At 36.4% G+C, this 14,750-nt stretch overlaps 1 long non-coding RNA gene across 1 annotated transcript in view; it reads left to right on the top strand.

Moving 5' to 3' along the window:
* LOC139182670 (uncharacterized) overlaps positions 1 to 12,347 on the top strand; it is a 28,119-nt gene extending 15,772 nt beyond the window's left edge. Inside the window, exon 3 of the long non-coding RNA XR_011566180.1 lies at positions 52 to 12,347. This is a non-coding gene — a long non-coding RNA (uncharacterized lncRNA). The remainder of the gene's footprint in view (positions 1 to 51) is intronic.
* The last annotated feature ends 2,403 nt before the right edge of the window (positions 12,348 to 14,750 follow it).

Here is a 14,750-nt window from a genome sequence, read left to right as displayed (position 1 = left end):
TTTCTATCAGTTTAAGTTGAGCAATCTGACTGGTAGTCCTTTTACTCTTAGATTTCACCTCTTCCATGTCTACCCAGTCTCTCTCCTGAAATGACCAAGATTCAAAATAAGTCATTCAATAACTGTTCCCTGGACGCCTGGAACTCACGCTTCTTGCTGAGGCCCACAGAGGAAAAATGGAAGACAATTTCCCTCACCAAGGAAATCGTGGGGCACTGGGATACTTGGAGGTCTTATAAAAAGAGGGCAGAGTTCTTTTGTTTTTTTCTACTATTTTTATTGTGCTTTTTCTGATTATAATAGTTACATATGTTCATTGAAAACAATTTTGAAAGTACCAATTATGAATGAGATTAAAATGATCCCTAATCACACAACCTAAGGATAAGTTCTGATAACATTTTAACCAAAAATAAGATCATGAAATGAAACTCTACATTTTGATATGCAGTTTGTTTTATCATCTCTAATATTAATACATAGATCTTTTCACTGGGCGGGTGGAGCTGAAATCAATGTAGAATTTTCAAAAGCCCTGTCCTCACCTTTGAGAAACCCTGATTTGTAAGGCATGAACAAATCATGTGTCATTTTAGAGTCTTTGAGAATATAATTTTACCTTTTATTTTTATTCAAAAAAATTATGAGAGAGTCACACTCACCCATAATCACATCTTTCTTTCTATTTTGACAAACATTGTATTATTTTAGAAGTGAATGCCCACCTGGCCCACTGAAGTCCACTTTGTAGAGGATGCGTTTTAACAATCTGATGCACAATTTTTTCAAGTTTTTCATCGTTACAGACATATCCATGAATCATCTTTATGACTTTCTGTCTAGCTGTCTCTGTTCACCCTCGCATTCACCCATCTCTATGTACGTCAGTGGTTAAAAGCACAGTTTGGACTCAACTGTCCTATATTCAGTTCCCTGCTCGGTCAATTTGAGCTGCGTAACCTGTGGCACCTCAGTTTTCTCATCTCTAAAATGGGGGTACCACGTGGTAGGATTGCTGTGTGGAGTAAGTCAGTTAACATAGATAAACTTGAAAAAATTCTTGGCAGATAGTGAACTCTCAATAAATGTATGTTATTATTCACCCACAAACACATATATTCACATACATATTTCAACCAAAATGGAGTCTATATTCATATGTAGCTTGCTTTAAAAATTATTAATAAATTATAAACATCATTTCAGGTAAGGATATATAGAACCTTATTAAAAATAGTAACTGCTTTGTATTCCACTGTATTAATATACCATTCCCCAATTATATACTTCTAGTTACTTTCAAAAGCATCAATTTAAATAACATGTCAATAAACAATCTTCCATATGTATTATTCTTTATTCATGTGTCACTATTTCTGTAGAATAGATTTCAAAAGTGGGATTTCTAGATCAAATAATATCTACTCGTGTCTATGTATTGATTTGAAAGATAATATATATCATATATGAAATTCTTATTTCTAAGCTTTCTATTCCATCTACTGATTTATGTATTCATTGTGGCATGCTTCTTTTATCACAATAATTATATTTTCCTTTAATTTCTGCTATGGTAGGTCCTCACTATTTTCTTCAAAACTTCCATATCAATTCTTACATATTTGACATGTAATATTAAGAATCATCTGAACATTAAACTTTTTAAATGACCTTTATTGTCTTCTTTCTAATGTTACAAGACATGCATAAATACATAAAGATTAACAATAACCCATAATCCCCACCCCATAGAGATAACCATCACTAGCATTTTGATGCATTTCTTCCCAGTGTCTATGTATTTTTTTTTAACTGAAGTATAATTGATCTACATTACTGTTAGTTTCCGGTACACAACACTGACTCAATTTTCTACACATTACACATGACCACCATGATATGTCTAGTTATCATCTGTCACCATCAAAAATATAACAGTAGAATTGACTGTATTCCTCTTGCTGTACATTTCATCCCCATGACTCATTTTTTTGGTAACTCTTAATCTACCTCCCCTCTTTCACTCATCCCCCCAAACCCTACCCCCTCTGGCAACCACCTGTTTGTTCTCTGTATTTATGAATTGTTCTTTTGTTCTATTTGTTCATTTTTTAGAAGATTCTACATATAAGTGAAATTATACAGTATTTCTGTCTTATTATTTCACTTAGCATAATACCTTCTAGGCCCATACATACTGTTGAAAATGACCAGATTTCATTCATTTTTATGGCTGAGCAGTATTTCATTGTATACATATATACCACATCTTCTTTATCCATTCATCTTTCGACAGACACTTAGGTTCCTTTGATAGCTTGGCTACAGCAAATAATGTCGCAATGAACATAGGTGTGCATGTATCTTTTTGAGTTAGTGTTTTTTTCCCTTCTTTGGAAAAATACCCAGAAGTGGAATTGCTGGATTCTATGGTAGTTCTACTTTAACTTTTTTGAGGAACCTCCATACTGTTTTCCACAGTGGCTGTACCAATTTACATTCCCACTAACAGGGCAAAAGAGTTCCCTTTTCTTCACATCCTTACCAAAGCTCGTTATTTTTTAAAAATTGATTTTACTAATTTATTCATTTATTTTTGGCTGTGCTGGGTCTTTGATGTTGTGCAGGCTTTTCTCTAGCTGTGATGAGCAGAGACCTCTCTCTAGTTGCAGTGCATAGGCTTCTCACTGTAGGGGCTTTTTTGTTGCAGATCACAGGCTCTAGGGTACACAGGTTTCAGGGTTGCAGCACATGGGCTCAGTAGTTTCAGCTCCGGGGCTGTAGCGCACAGACTCAGAAGCTGTGGCACATGGGCTCGGGTGCTCCATAGCATGAGGGATCTTCCCCGATGAGGGATCCAACCCTGATGTCTCCTGCACTGGCAGGCAGATTCTCTACCACTGAGCCAGCAGGGGAGCCAAATGCTACTAGTTATTTGTTGTCTTCCTGATAATATGCATTCTGACAGGTATGAGATGATATCTCATTGTGGTTTTGATTTGTATTTTCTTGATGATTAGTGATGCTGAGCATTTTTTCATACAACCATTGGCCATCTATGTCTTCTTTGGAAACGAGTCAACTGATTTTAACATTAATTTAATCTACTATGTTGGGAACATGGTATAATCTTGGCATTTAGTCATGTCTTGGTTTATAAAATTCAGTATTATTTAAGGATTTTAAAAAATTATTATTCCTAAATCTTTTATAATTAAATATATGATACATCTGCATTGCTATATGTGTGCAATAATAGGCTCATCTTCAAGATTATTGATATATAATTATATCAATAGATGATATGAGAGGATTTGATAACATTTAAAAATTACTAAAAGGTTTAGAATAATATAGAATGATTGGAAAGTTTTTCTTAAAATGTAAATGAAAGAAAAATGAAACAAGATACAAATTAGTATTGGAGAAGGAAATGGCAACCCACTGCAGTCCTCTTGCCTGGAGAATTCCGTGGGCAGAGGAGCGGGACAAGCTGTAGTCCTTGGAATCGAAGAGTCGGACATGACTGTGCAACTAACTTTCACTTTCACACATTAGTATCTTCAGATTTGACTTTAAATCGTAAACGAACACCTTTTACTTAGAGGATTTTGTGTGTCCCATGTGCTGTTTAAGTGTTTTCACACGCACTGCCAACCTAGTCGTGCAACAATCATGTCAGACAGGTGCTACTATTATCAGCTCCCTTTTTTTTTTTTTGCCTCACCACTGCAGCATGTGGAACTTCCCTAACCAGGGATTAAACCCATGCCCCCTGCAGTAAAAGTGTGGAGTCTTACCCACTGGACCACCAGGGAAGTCTTCATCTCCCTTTTCATGACAGAGTAACTGAGATAGAGGTGGGATAAGAAATCTGTCCAAAGTCACTTTTGTAATCAGTGCTGAGTTGGCATCTGAACCTAGGCTACTGAAGTGCTGAACTCACCATCTAAACCACAGTGATCGTCCCAGCCTCTACCAGTCAGTACTAACGTGCTGTGTTGTGCTTAGTTGCTCAGTTGTGTCCAACTCCTTGCGACCCCATGGACTGTAGCCCGCCAGGTCCTCTGTTCCATGGGGAAATTCTCCAGGCAAGAATACTGGAGTGGGTTGATGTCTCCGGCATTGCAGGCAGATTCTTTACCAGTTGAGCCACCAGGGAAGCCCATGAATACTGCAGTGGGTAGCGTATCTCTTCTCCTGGGGATCTTCCCCACCCAGGAATCAAACCGGGGTCACCTGCATTACAGGCAGATTCTTTACCAGGTGAGGTACCAGGGAAGCCCTAGTACTAACTCATCCAGGTCCTAATCAGGAGGATAGCATAATTCCTGAAGAACAGTAAATTGATTTGACTTGTATTTGGATGTACCTCAGTGAGACTATGGTTTTTAAATCTTAGAATCAAAGATAGTAAGAGTTGACAGGACCTTGGAGGAGTATGCAGTTCTTAGTTCTAGGAAATAACACATAATTTGTAAAAGTAATCTAAGTACAGAATAACATAAGTATTTTAAAAATCAAAAGTATTCTAAATAAATTTCAATACATTTGAAATTCAAAGTAAAATTATATTTCTAGAAAAATGTAAAATGTTAAAATTACCAAAAGAAGAAATAGAAATTCTTAATTGACCAATACACACATGTTGAGTAAGCAAGGCCCCTTAAAAAGCAAAAACTTTTCTTCCATAAAGTACCAGGTACAAAAAGTTTTATATGTGAGTTTTACCATGTATATCCTATATTGTATACTAATAGATCTAGAAAGGAGGAAAAAAGAAAAACTGCTAAAATTATTTCCATGAAGCAATTACAGAATATAAACCTCAATAAGGGCAGTTTGAGAAAATAAAATTACAGTTCATTTTCACTTATGAACATTAACACCATATCAGATCTAAATTTTTATCCAACCAACTAAAAAATGATTTTTGTTTCAAAGAAAAAATAAGATAATCTCAATATATTAAAAAAAAATCTCTTTATGTCAACATTTTTAGAAAATTAGGTAGCTTTGGGAAAAGGGAACTTTCTTAACCTAATTATATAATAATAAATTATAGCAATAACATATCAAGTGGGAACATTTTAGAAGGATTTCATTTGAGAATGGCAAAAACTAATAAGAAAAGGCAATAGGAGCCCTAGTATCTCAGTAATGCTCAAGTGGGTACAGGAAATCATGGACAATACAAGACCAGAAGAAGAAATAGAAGAGATTAAGAATTGCTAGAAAGAATTAAAACTCATTATCTGCAGATGCTTATTTGAAAATTAAAAGTTTAAGACTCCTACTGACAAACTGATAGAACAAGAAAGTTCAATAAGATTATGAAATGATTAGAATAATGTGATACAAAATACAAAGTCATAAGAATTAAATATATATATAATTGAATGTGTCTATGATTTCCAAATAGAAAAATTTATTAATACCAAAAGTAGCACAAAATATAAAGGGACAAACTGATAGCTTTGACTACATGGAACTAAAGATATGGCCTTAAAATAGGATGACAAAGATAAAATTGAAGATGCGGGCAGACTGAGTGAAAAGCTTTTAATTTCTGTAAATAAGGATATCAAGAATACATGCAAATAAAACAAATGCAGCAAGAATAAAGTCAAGGAACGTTATGGAAATGTAAAGTAATGTAAAGATATGGAGCATATACAAAGAATGCTTATTTGGGCACTCATTATTAACTGACAGCACTACATACACATCCAATATTTGAGTGCCACTACTCTAAGTGCTTTTAAAGTATAACTGTTCTGTTCTGACCTTAGAGCAACTCCATGAACTAGGCATCATTATTGTCTCCTTTTCCAAATTAGGAAACCAGGAACAGAAAGTTGCACAAATATTTAGAGGTGGAATGAGACTTTGAGGCCACATATGCTTGCATGCTCAGTCGCTTCAGTCTTAACCAACTCTTTGTGACCCCATGGACTGTAGCCCACCAGGTTCCTCTGTCCATAGGATTGTCCAGGCAAGAATACTGGAGTGGGTTGCCAGGCCCTTCTCCAGGGCATCTTCCCAACCCAGGGACTGAACCCACAACTCCCACGGCTCCTGTATTGTAGGCAGATTATTTACTGCTGAGCCACCAAGGAAGCCCTGATGTCACACTGCTGCTGCTGCTAAGTTGTTTCAGTCGTGTCCGACTCTGTGCAAGCCCATAGACGGCAGCCCACCAGGCTCCGCCATCCCTGGGATTCTCCAGGCAGGAACACTGGAGTGGGTTGCCATTTCCTTCTCCAATGCATGAAAGTGAGAAGTGAAAGTGAAGTTGCTCAGTCATGTCTGATCTTCGTGACCCCATGGACTGCAGCCTACCAGGCTCCTCCATCCACGGGATTGTCCAGGCAAGAGTACTGAAGTGCCATTGCCTTCTCTGATGTCACACACATAACCTCTAACACTGGTATGACTCCACTGCTGTTACACCATCAGGTTGTTAAAAATTAGAAAGATAACATCAAAGGCTGGCAAGGATGTGAGGAAATAATCTCATATAATATTGAGACGGGCAGTTCTAACACGATGTAAACATCTCGAGTGAGTCTGGTAGTACTGAGTGAAAATCGTAGGCATATTTGTTGTGCTCCCAAGTTCACTCCTGAGTGTGGACTTGAGTGATGTTCTTCACAGATGCTCAGGGAGACATGTAGAGTGATGCCTATCAAAGTATATTGTGCTGGAAAAAGTTGAAGGCAATCTAGGAGTTGAAAAATAGGTAAATTGCTTTTAGGTATAAGTAACATGCAGTGTATTAATATGCATGAGAGGAATCCTTATGCTTGAGGCAATGATCAGCATGGAAAAGATAGCAGTGTAAGCAGATTTCATAACTATGAAGTTGAATAGAATAGTAACAAACAGCATGTGATGCCAGTTGTGCCAATAAGAGCATATGTACATTAACAAAAATAAATTTCATGAATGTTCACATTGCAAATGACTACAAACCCCGTGGAATGTGGATTGGAAGAGTGTACATTAACTGCATGTGAGTAGGAGCCTGGTGGGGTTTGGAGGGGGTTGATGATGCAGAAATGAATGAGAAAAATCATGAAATAGAGAAGATGCACTGGTTGACAATAAAAATTTGCCAGGAAACAAGGAGTATAATCAATTCAATTCTGTGCACTTGAGATCCAAAATCCCAAAGCAAACAAAAATAAAAATAGCAACAAATTTTTAAAAATCTACCCATCTATCTATATACCTCGGAGAAGGCAATGGCACCCCACTCCAGTACTCTTGCCTGAAAAATCCTATCTATCCATTCATCCATGTATCCATTCATCCATCTATATGACTGAGTTTTTTAAAATGTTGGTATATCAATATATAAAATTTAGATCTACTCTAATAAACATTATGTAGTGTTTTAAAGAAATTCAGGGGCCTCAAGAATAGCACAGAGGGAATTATTGAAGATGAATATAGTAGTTCTTGTTGCATTTTTCCTGTATGTTCTTTAGTTTGTGTGACAGAAAGAAAAATGTTTAACACAGGAAGTGTTTCACATGAATTGTAAAACCTGGGTTACTTATTTACTATTTTATTACAGTCTGGTTTAAGAATGTACAGAAAAATACTTGTTGCTACAACCTGAAATCGTTCACCCTTAAAACCTGTTAAAAAAATTAAGAATTATCTGCTTCATATTGCATTTATGTTGGCCACCTTTTTTTAGTTTCTAAGTTTATAATGACCCAGAAAACATATTTGCCTAATGAATCAAGGAAACTGGAAGAAGAAAACAGCATGGTAAGTAAGTACTTAAAGAGAAGGCAGAAAAATGGGGAAAATTCCTTTCCTTTCGGCTACATTCTTTCCAGTGGTCTTAATTACTATCCTCTTGCATTCATGGCCTTTGTTAAGTAGTGCAATATTTAATTATTTAAATCAGGGCAATATTACAATGTATATACTCCTTAGTAATAAGAGGTTAAAAAGATAAAAGCATCTCATTCTCATATAGAGATATAATAAAATATTTATGAATAAAACAACACAGTGTCTGGGATTTAGGTTCAGGTACACCAGGAGGAGAGCAAGGGAAGGTTAGAGGAAATGAAACTGATAAAGTGGTAGCAATGCTGTTGTTGAGTGACAGGAATATAGAGGTCCCTATTCTCTTAAGTCAACTTTTGTAAAAGATTTAGATTCTTCTATTATAAAAACTTTTCCTTTAAAAATTTTAAGCTTGGGCTTTGTAAGGTTTAAAAAATCATTCTGCAATAATTGCATTCTGAAATATTTATGAAATGAATAAAGCTCTTAGCACTGCATGGCTAGATACATTTGGAAGAGTTTATAATGTCAGTCCAAAAGGCCGGCCGCTGCATTCGGGATGAAGCATGGTCTGACACATGTCTCCCATTTCCAAAACAACTGGCAGGTGTGGGCTGCTTTTCCACATTTGTAGGAAGCATTGGCAAGATTTCTTCCTCTCTGAGTTTATGTGGGGCAGCTCCTGGCTGTAAAAATTGCTTTCTCTCTCATTGAGCAATTTCAAAATTTAACTGTCAAGTAATAAATATTTATTATAATCAAGTAGCTTTGCAACGAAAGAGAAAGGGGTTTTTGTTTGTTTGTTTTATTTTTTGTTTGTTTACAATTTCCAAAAGACAGTACAGGGAACAATGTCCTCAAAAGATTTTACTAACCTAAAATTGGTTAGTATGGATATGGTTTAAATTGATGAGTCATTTGTTTTAGGGAGAATTTTCTACACTAAAATACCCAGTGAAAATTAGTGACATTTGGAAGTTCATGATAATTAAATATTTTAAGTTATGAGTGCTAAAATCTGAAGGAGACTGTTGAGACGCTGATGAACACTGGAGGTTCCTGCCAAGCAGTCTTTCCGATATGACAGCATAACTCTTGGCTTCTTTCCCTTTCTGATGTGGTTACCAGAGGTGGTGAGGGGGTAGGAGGAGGGGAACTGGATGAAGTTAGTCAAAAGAAACAAAATTCCATTTGTAAGATAAATAACTACTAGGGATGTAATGTATAACATGATAAATATAATTAACCCTGTTGTATGTTATATAAGAGAGTAAATCTAAGAGTTCTCACCAAGAAGAAAAAAATTTTTTTTTATTTTGTATCTATATGAAATCATGAATGTTTACTAAACTTATTGTGTAATCATTTTATGATGTTGTAAGTCAAATCACTCTGCTGTATACCTTAAACTTACACAGTGCTGTATGTCAATTATATCTCAATAACACTGGAAGGAAAATAGAAATAAATAAACTGTAAATAGCAATGCCTATGTATAACTGACAAAATAATTGTTTTGAAGACTTTTTAGAAACATATTTGCTGTACAGAATGATATAAAAATGCAGCACAATTGAGTGATTCTAAAAGTTGTCCTGAAATTCCCTGAAAGAGACAATTTTTTTTTCTCACTGGAAAACTACTTTCCGTGAGTTTAAAACTGCATCTGGTTTGAATTAGCTTTGGAAATCGTTGCTGTGTTTTTCTAAAGTAATGCTGGATCATCTCCACGTGATCCTGATGAGGGCATCATTTTATTTTATTTTGTTTTTTATATTCACTTCATTCCTCAAAACTTTCACAAAGAGAAATGTAAGCAGCAGGTTAGTCCTGGGCCTTTACCTATTCTTAATTCAGTTGTTTGACTATTGATCATGAGCACAGGAGTAGGTCCATCTCTAGCTCCCCACTGTTGTACAACTGTATGCAAATAAAGAACATTTTCTCTCACCGTTTTCAACTCAATTCTCAATATTCTCACCAATCTCAGAATTAAATCAGCATTCTTGTGGGGCTAACATAAAGCTTCCCATCATACAGTGACAGTATCTTCTTCAAAAGCTATTTCTCACCTGCTGCTAAGTCGCTTCAGTCGTGTCCGACTCTGTGCTACCCCATAGACGGCAGCCCACCAGGCTCCGCCATCCCTGGGATTCTTCAGGCAAGAACACTGGAATGGGTTGCCATTTCCTTCTCCAATTTCTCACCTAATAGGACCTTAATATTTTAAAATCACTAACCTTCGATCGTATTCAGTAGAGGTATCAAAGACAGATTTCAGCTACACATTGCTGGAGAAGAAAAGGAGCCAGAGCCTTTAAAAAATGCCCCAGGGCTCTCAAACTGCTCATGGATGACTCAGAGAAGAGAGGCTAGGGTCCTTGGGAGCCTACAAGACCACGTATCAGGCCATGTCGGTGATCTACTGTCTTGCTTCAGGCTGAACCTGTTTAGAGAAGTTTAATGAAAGGTTTAAGAGATGTGGGTTCTGGAGAACAACTGTTGAAATCAATTCCAGCTCTGTCACCTAACTGTGTGATTTGGGCAAATTGTTTGTGGTCTCTAAAAAGGGAGACTACTACTCTAACGCATTGGATAGTTCTGAGGATTAGTTAAATGAATCCATGTAAAGTGCTTAGGATAATGCCTAACAAAAGGTAAGGACCTAGTAAATATCAGCTGCCATCGGTCCTCCTCCTCATCACCATCATTATAAACACCCAGACTAAAGCACGTACAGGTATAAATACATAACTACTCATGTGCACACATGCATACACATACATATAAATATGCAACACATGCCCAAAGAGTATGCCTTTGGTTTTATCTTGCAATTTTTACCTATCATGTATTACTTTTTCAGGTGAGTGTATGTGTATTTCATTAAAACATTGCCATCTTGAACACATTATATTGATGCATTATTTTATATTGGTGTATCTTTAGTTTTAACTTCCAGGTTTCTTGGTTTATAAATAATACTTAAAGCTGCAGTGTTCTATACATAACTTTGTCTATAAATAGCACTCTTTCTGAAGAATAGATTTCCTAGAAGTGAAAGTGATAGTTCAAATTATATCTGTGTATGTATGTGTATATATGTGTGTGTGCGTGTGTGTGTGTGTATGCTACAGCAGCATGTAGTCTCTTAATTCCCAGACCAGAGTTCAAACCTGGATCCCCTGCATTAGAAGCTCCGAGTCTTAACCACTGGACCACCAGCGAAGACCCTCAAATTATATTTTTATTTTTTAAATAATTGATTGATATTCTAAAGTGTTTGCCAAGTATATTATGCCCACTTTATAGTAATGGTTCTAAAAACTGTTCACTATCTATTTCCACAGACCCTAGCCAGTATTTAGTGCTCTTATTTTAATTATTATAAATCTACTGGGTATGATATCATACTGTATTTGGTCTTCATTTGCATTTCCTGGCTAAGAGGAAAGTTGAGCATATTTCCTTATATTCATTGGCTGTCTATAGGTATTCTATGACTTTTATGTTCATATTATTTATATATTTACATATTGTATGGTTTCTTTAATCTTTTTTAATCTTTAATTCTTTAATCCATTTCTTTAATCACTGTGTATATTAGGAATATTAACTCCTTGTCTTGTGTATGTGTTACAAATATTTTTTCCAAGACTGTTGGTGATTGTGTGTAGACATTTCTCCTCTTTAAGTGGGCCTTTCCACACTGAGCTAAAAATAGTTGGTCATATTGTGTTCTAATAATCTTACAGCTTTGATTTTGCTCTTTGGTTATTTTATCTACATATAAAATAACTCTGCATGATTTTGGTGGTAAGTAGGTTTACATATGTTGGGTAGTGAATTTCCTCATAATTAAACAAATGTGAAATCACCGATAGAAACTGAAAGATGAATAGGACTTTCAAGATGATTTAGTCCCCAGTCCCAGTTTGTTAGTCCGAGGATTAAAGCCAAATATGAAGAAAAGAAGTCATTTATTTCAGCTCTAAGGGTAATGTGATTTGAATGTTAAGGCTTGACGGCTGATATGCAATTGTTTCATTTGACCAGATCCTCTCTTCCCAGGACACTTCCTGCTACATGGGTCTGGGTTGAGCAGTTTGGCTGGCGGTATTTTCATGGTTTGCTTCCCCCTCTACATATTTATTTCCGTCTCAGAAACCACAGTCATTTATAGCATTATTTCAGGTAGTAGGACTTATTTTTGAACTCTTTTTCTTTTAACATAATTTTTTTTTCTTTCAAAACTCTTTCCAAAAGGGCCAACTTTTGGTTTGGCTCAACTTTTCTGAAAATAATAAAGTTTAATATTCCACTTATAAGTATCTACCAGGTATGAAAATATTCACTGCTCTAGGCCAACCTCAGGTAGGAAACATAAAATTTGATTCTTAAAATATGAAAATACTTGACAAAATTTTAAAAGGACAATCTGCGGTACAAATTTGTTTTTGAGAAGGATAATTTTAGCTTGGTTTTAATTTTTATTAACATTACTTATTAGCATTTATTGTTTCTTTTCTACGTGCTAAAGTAATGCATAAACTGAAGAATATATTAACAAATTTAGAAGAAAATTTTGAAAAATTTAGAAAATATTTTAAATTTTCTACTCTGCATAATCACTGTAAATATTTTCATATATTTTTTAATCATTTATGGTTATATCTGTGACATTTTGAACAAAATACACCAGTCAATTCTATAGGAAATCAGCCTTGGATATTCACTGGGAGGACTGATGCTGAAGCTCCAATACTTTGGCCACCTGATGGGAAAAGCCAACTTATTGGAAATGACCCTGCTGCTGGGAAAGATGAAGCAGGAGGAACAGTGAACGACAGAGGACGAGATGGTTGGATGGCATCACTGACTCAATGGACGTAAGTTTGAGCAAACTGCAAGTGGAGATGAAAGAACATAATGAAGTATTATAGAATGTGAACTTCTCATCCTAGGAGACAATTCAAAGCTTATACAGCAGTGAATAGAGGAAAATGTATAGTTTTGAAAACATTGTTTAGAGTGTAAAAAAGAATATTAAGTATCTAAGCCTTTAATAGCAAGGAGAGATAAGAAAGCCTTCCTCAGCAACCAGTGCAAAGAAATAGAGGAAAACAACAGAACGGGAAAGACTAGAGATCTCTTCAAGAAAATTAGAGATATCAAAGGAACATTTCATGCAAAGATGGGCTCAATAAAGGACAAAAATGGTATGGATCTAATAGAAGCAGAAGATATTAAGAAGAAGTGGCAAGAATACACAAAGAGCTATACAAAAACGATCTTCACGACCCAGATAATCACGATGGTGTGATCACTCACCTAGAGCCAGACATCCTGGAATGTGAAGTCAAGTGGGCCTTAGAAAGCATCACTACGAACAAAGCTAGTGGAGGTGATGGAATTCCGGTTGAGCTATTTCAAATCCTGAAAGATGATGCTGTGAAAGTGCTGCACTCAATATGCCAGCAAATTTGGAAAACTCAGCAGTGGTCACAGGACTGGAAAAGGTCAGTTTTCATTCCAATCCCCAAAAAAGGCAATGCCAAAGAATGCTCAAACTACTGTACAATTGCACTCATCTCACACGCTAGTAAAGTCATGCTCAAAATTCTCCAAGCCAGGCTTCAGCAATACGTGAACCGTGAACTTCCAGATGTTCAAGCTGGTTTTAGAAAAGGCAGAAGAACCAGAGATCAAATTGCCAACATCTTCTGGATCATTGAAAAAGCAAGAGAGTTCCAGAAAATACCTATTTCTGCTTTATTGACTATGCCAAAGCCTTTGACTGTGTGGATCACAATAAACTGTGGAAAATTCTGAAAGAGATGGGAATACCAGAGCACCTGAGCTGCCTCTTGAGAAACCTGTATGCAGGTCAGGAAGCAACAGTTAGAACTGGACATGAAACAATAGACTGGTTCCAAATAGGAAAAGGAGTACGTCAAGTCTGTATATTGTCACCCTGCTTATTTAACTTATATGCAGAGTACATCATGAGAAACGCTAGACTGGAAGAAGCACAAGCTGGAATCAAGATTGCTGAGAGAAATATCAATCACCTCAGATATGCAGATGACACCACCCTTCTGGTAGAAAGTGATGAGGAACTAAAATGCCTCTTGATGAAAGTGAGAGAGGAGAGTGAAAAAGTTGGCTCAACATTCAAAAAACTAAGATCATGGCATCTGGTCCCATCACTTCATGGCAAATAGATGAGGAAACAGTGGAAACAGTGTCAGACTTTGTTTTGGGGGGCTCCAAAATCACTGCAGATGGTTATTGCAGCCATGAAATTAAAAGATGCTTACTCCTTGGAAGGAAAGTTGTGACCAACCTAGATAGCATATTCAATAGCAGAGACATTACTTTGCCAACAAAGGTCCGTCTAGTCAAGGCTATGGTTTTTCCAGTGGTCATGTATGGATGTGAGAGTTGGACTGTGAAGAAAGCTAAGTGCCAAAGAATTGATGCTTTCGAACTGTGGTGTTGGAGAAGACTCTGGAGAGTCCCTTGGACTGCAGGGAGATCCAACCTGTCCATTCTGAATGAGATCAGTCCTAGGTATTCATTGGAAGGACTGATGCTAAAGCTGAAACTCCAGTACTTTGGCCACCTCATGCGAAGAGTTGACTCATTGGAAAAGACTCTGATGCTGGGAGGGATTGGGGGCAGGAGGAAAAGGGGACGACAGAGGATGAGATGGCTGGATGGCATCACCAACTCAATGCACATGAGTTTGGGTGAACTCCGGGAGTTGGTGATGGACAGGGATGCCTGGTGTGCTGCGATTCATGGGGTCACAAAGAGTCAGACAGGACTGAGCGACTGAACTGAACTAAGCCTTTCAATAAAGATAGAAAATGATTAACAATAAACAGATTACAGCAACAAATAAAATAAATAATAAAATAGTCATTAAATGAAATGGA

This window comes from Bos indicus, chromosome 4 (assembly GCF_029378745.1).
Source record: "Bos indicus isolate NIAB-ARS_2022 breed Sahiwal x Tharparkar chromosome 4, NIAB-ARS_B.indTharparkar_mat_pri_1.0, whole genome shotgun sequence".
NCBI lineage: Eukaryota > Metazoa > Chordata > Mammalia > Artiodactyla > Bovidae > Bos > Bos indicus.
This window is presented reverse-complemented; position numbering and strand designations above follow the sequence as displayed.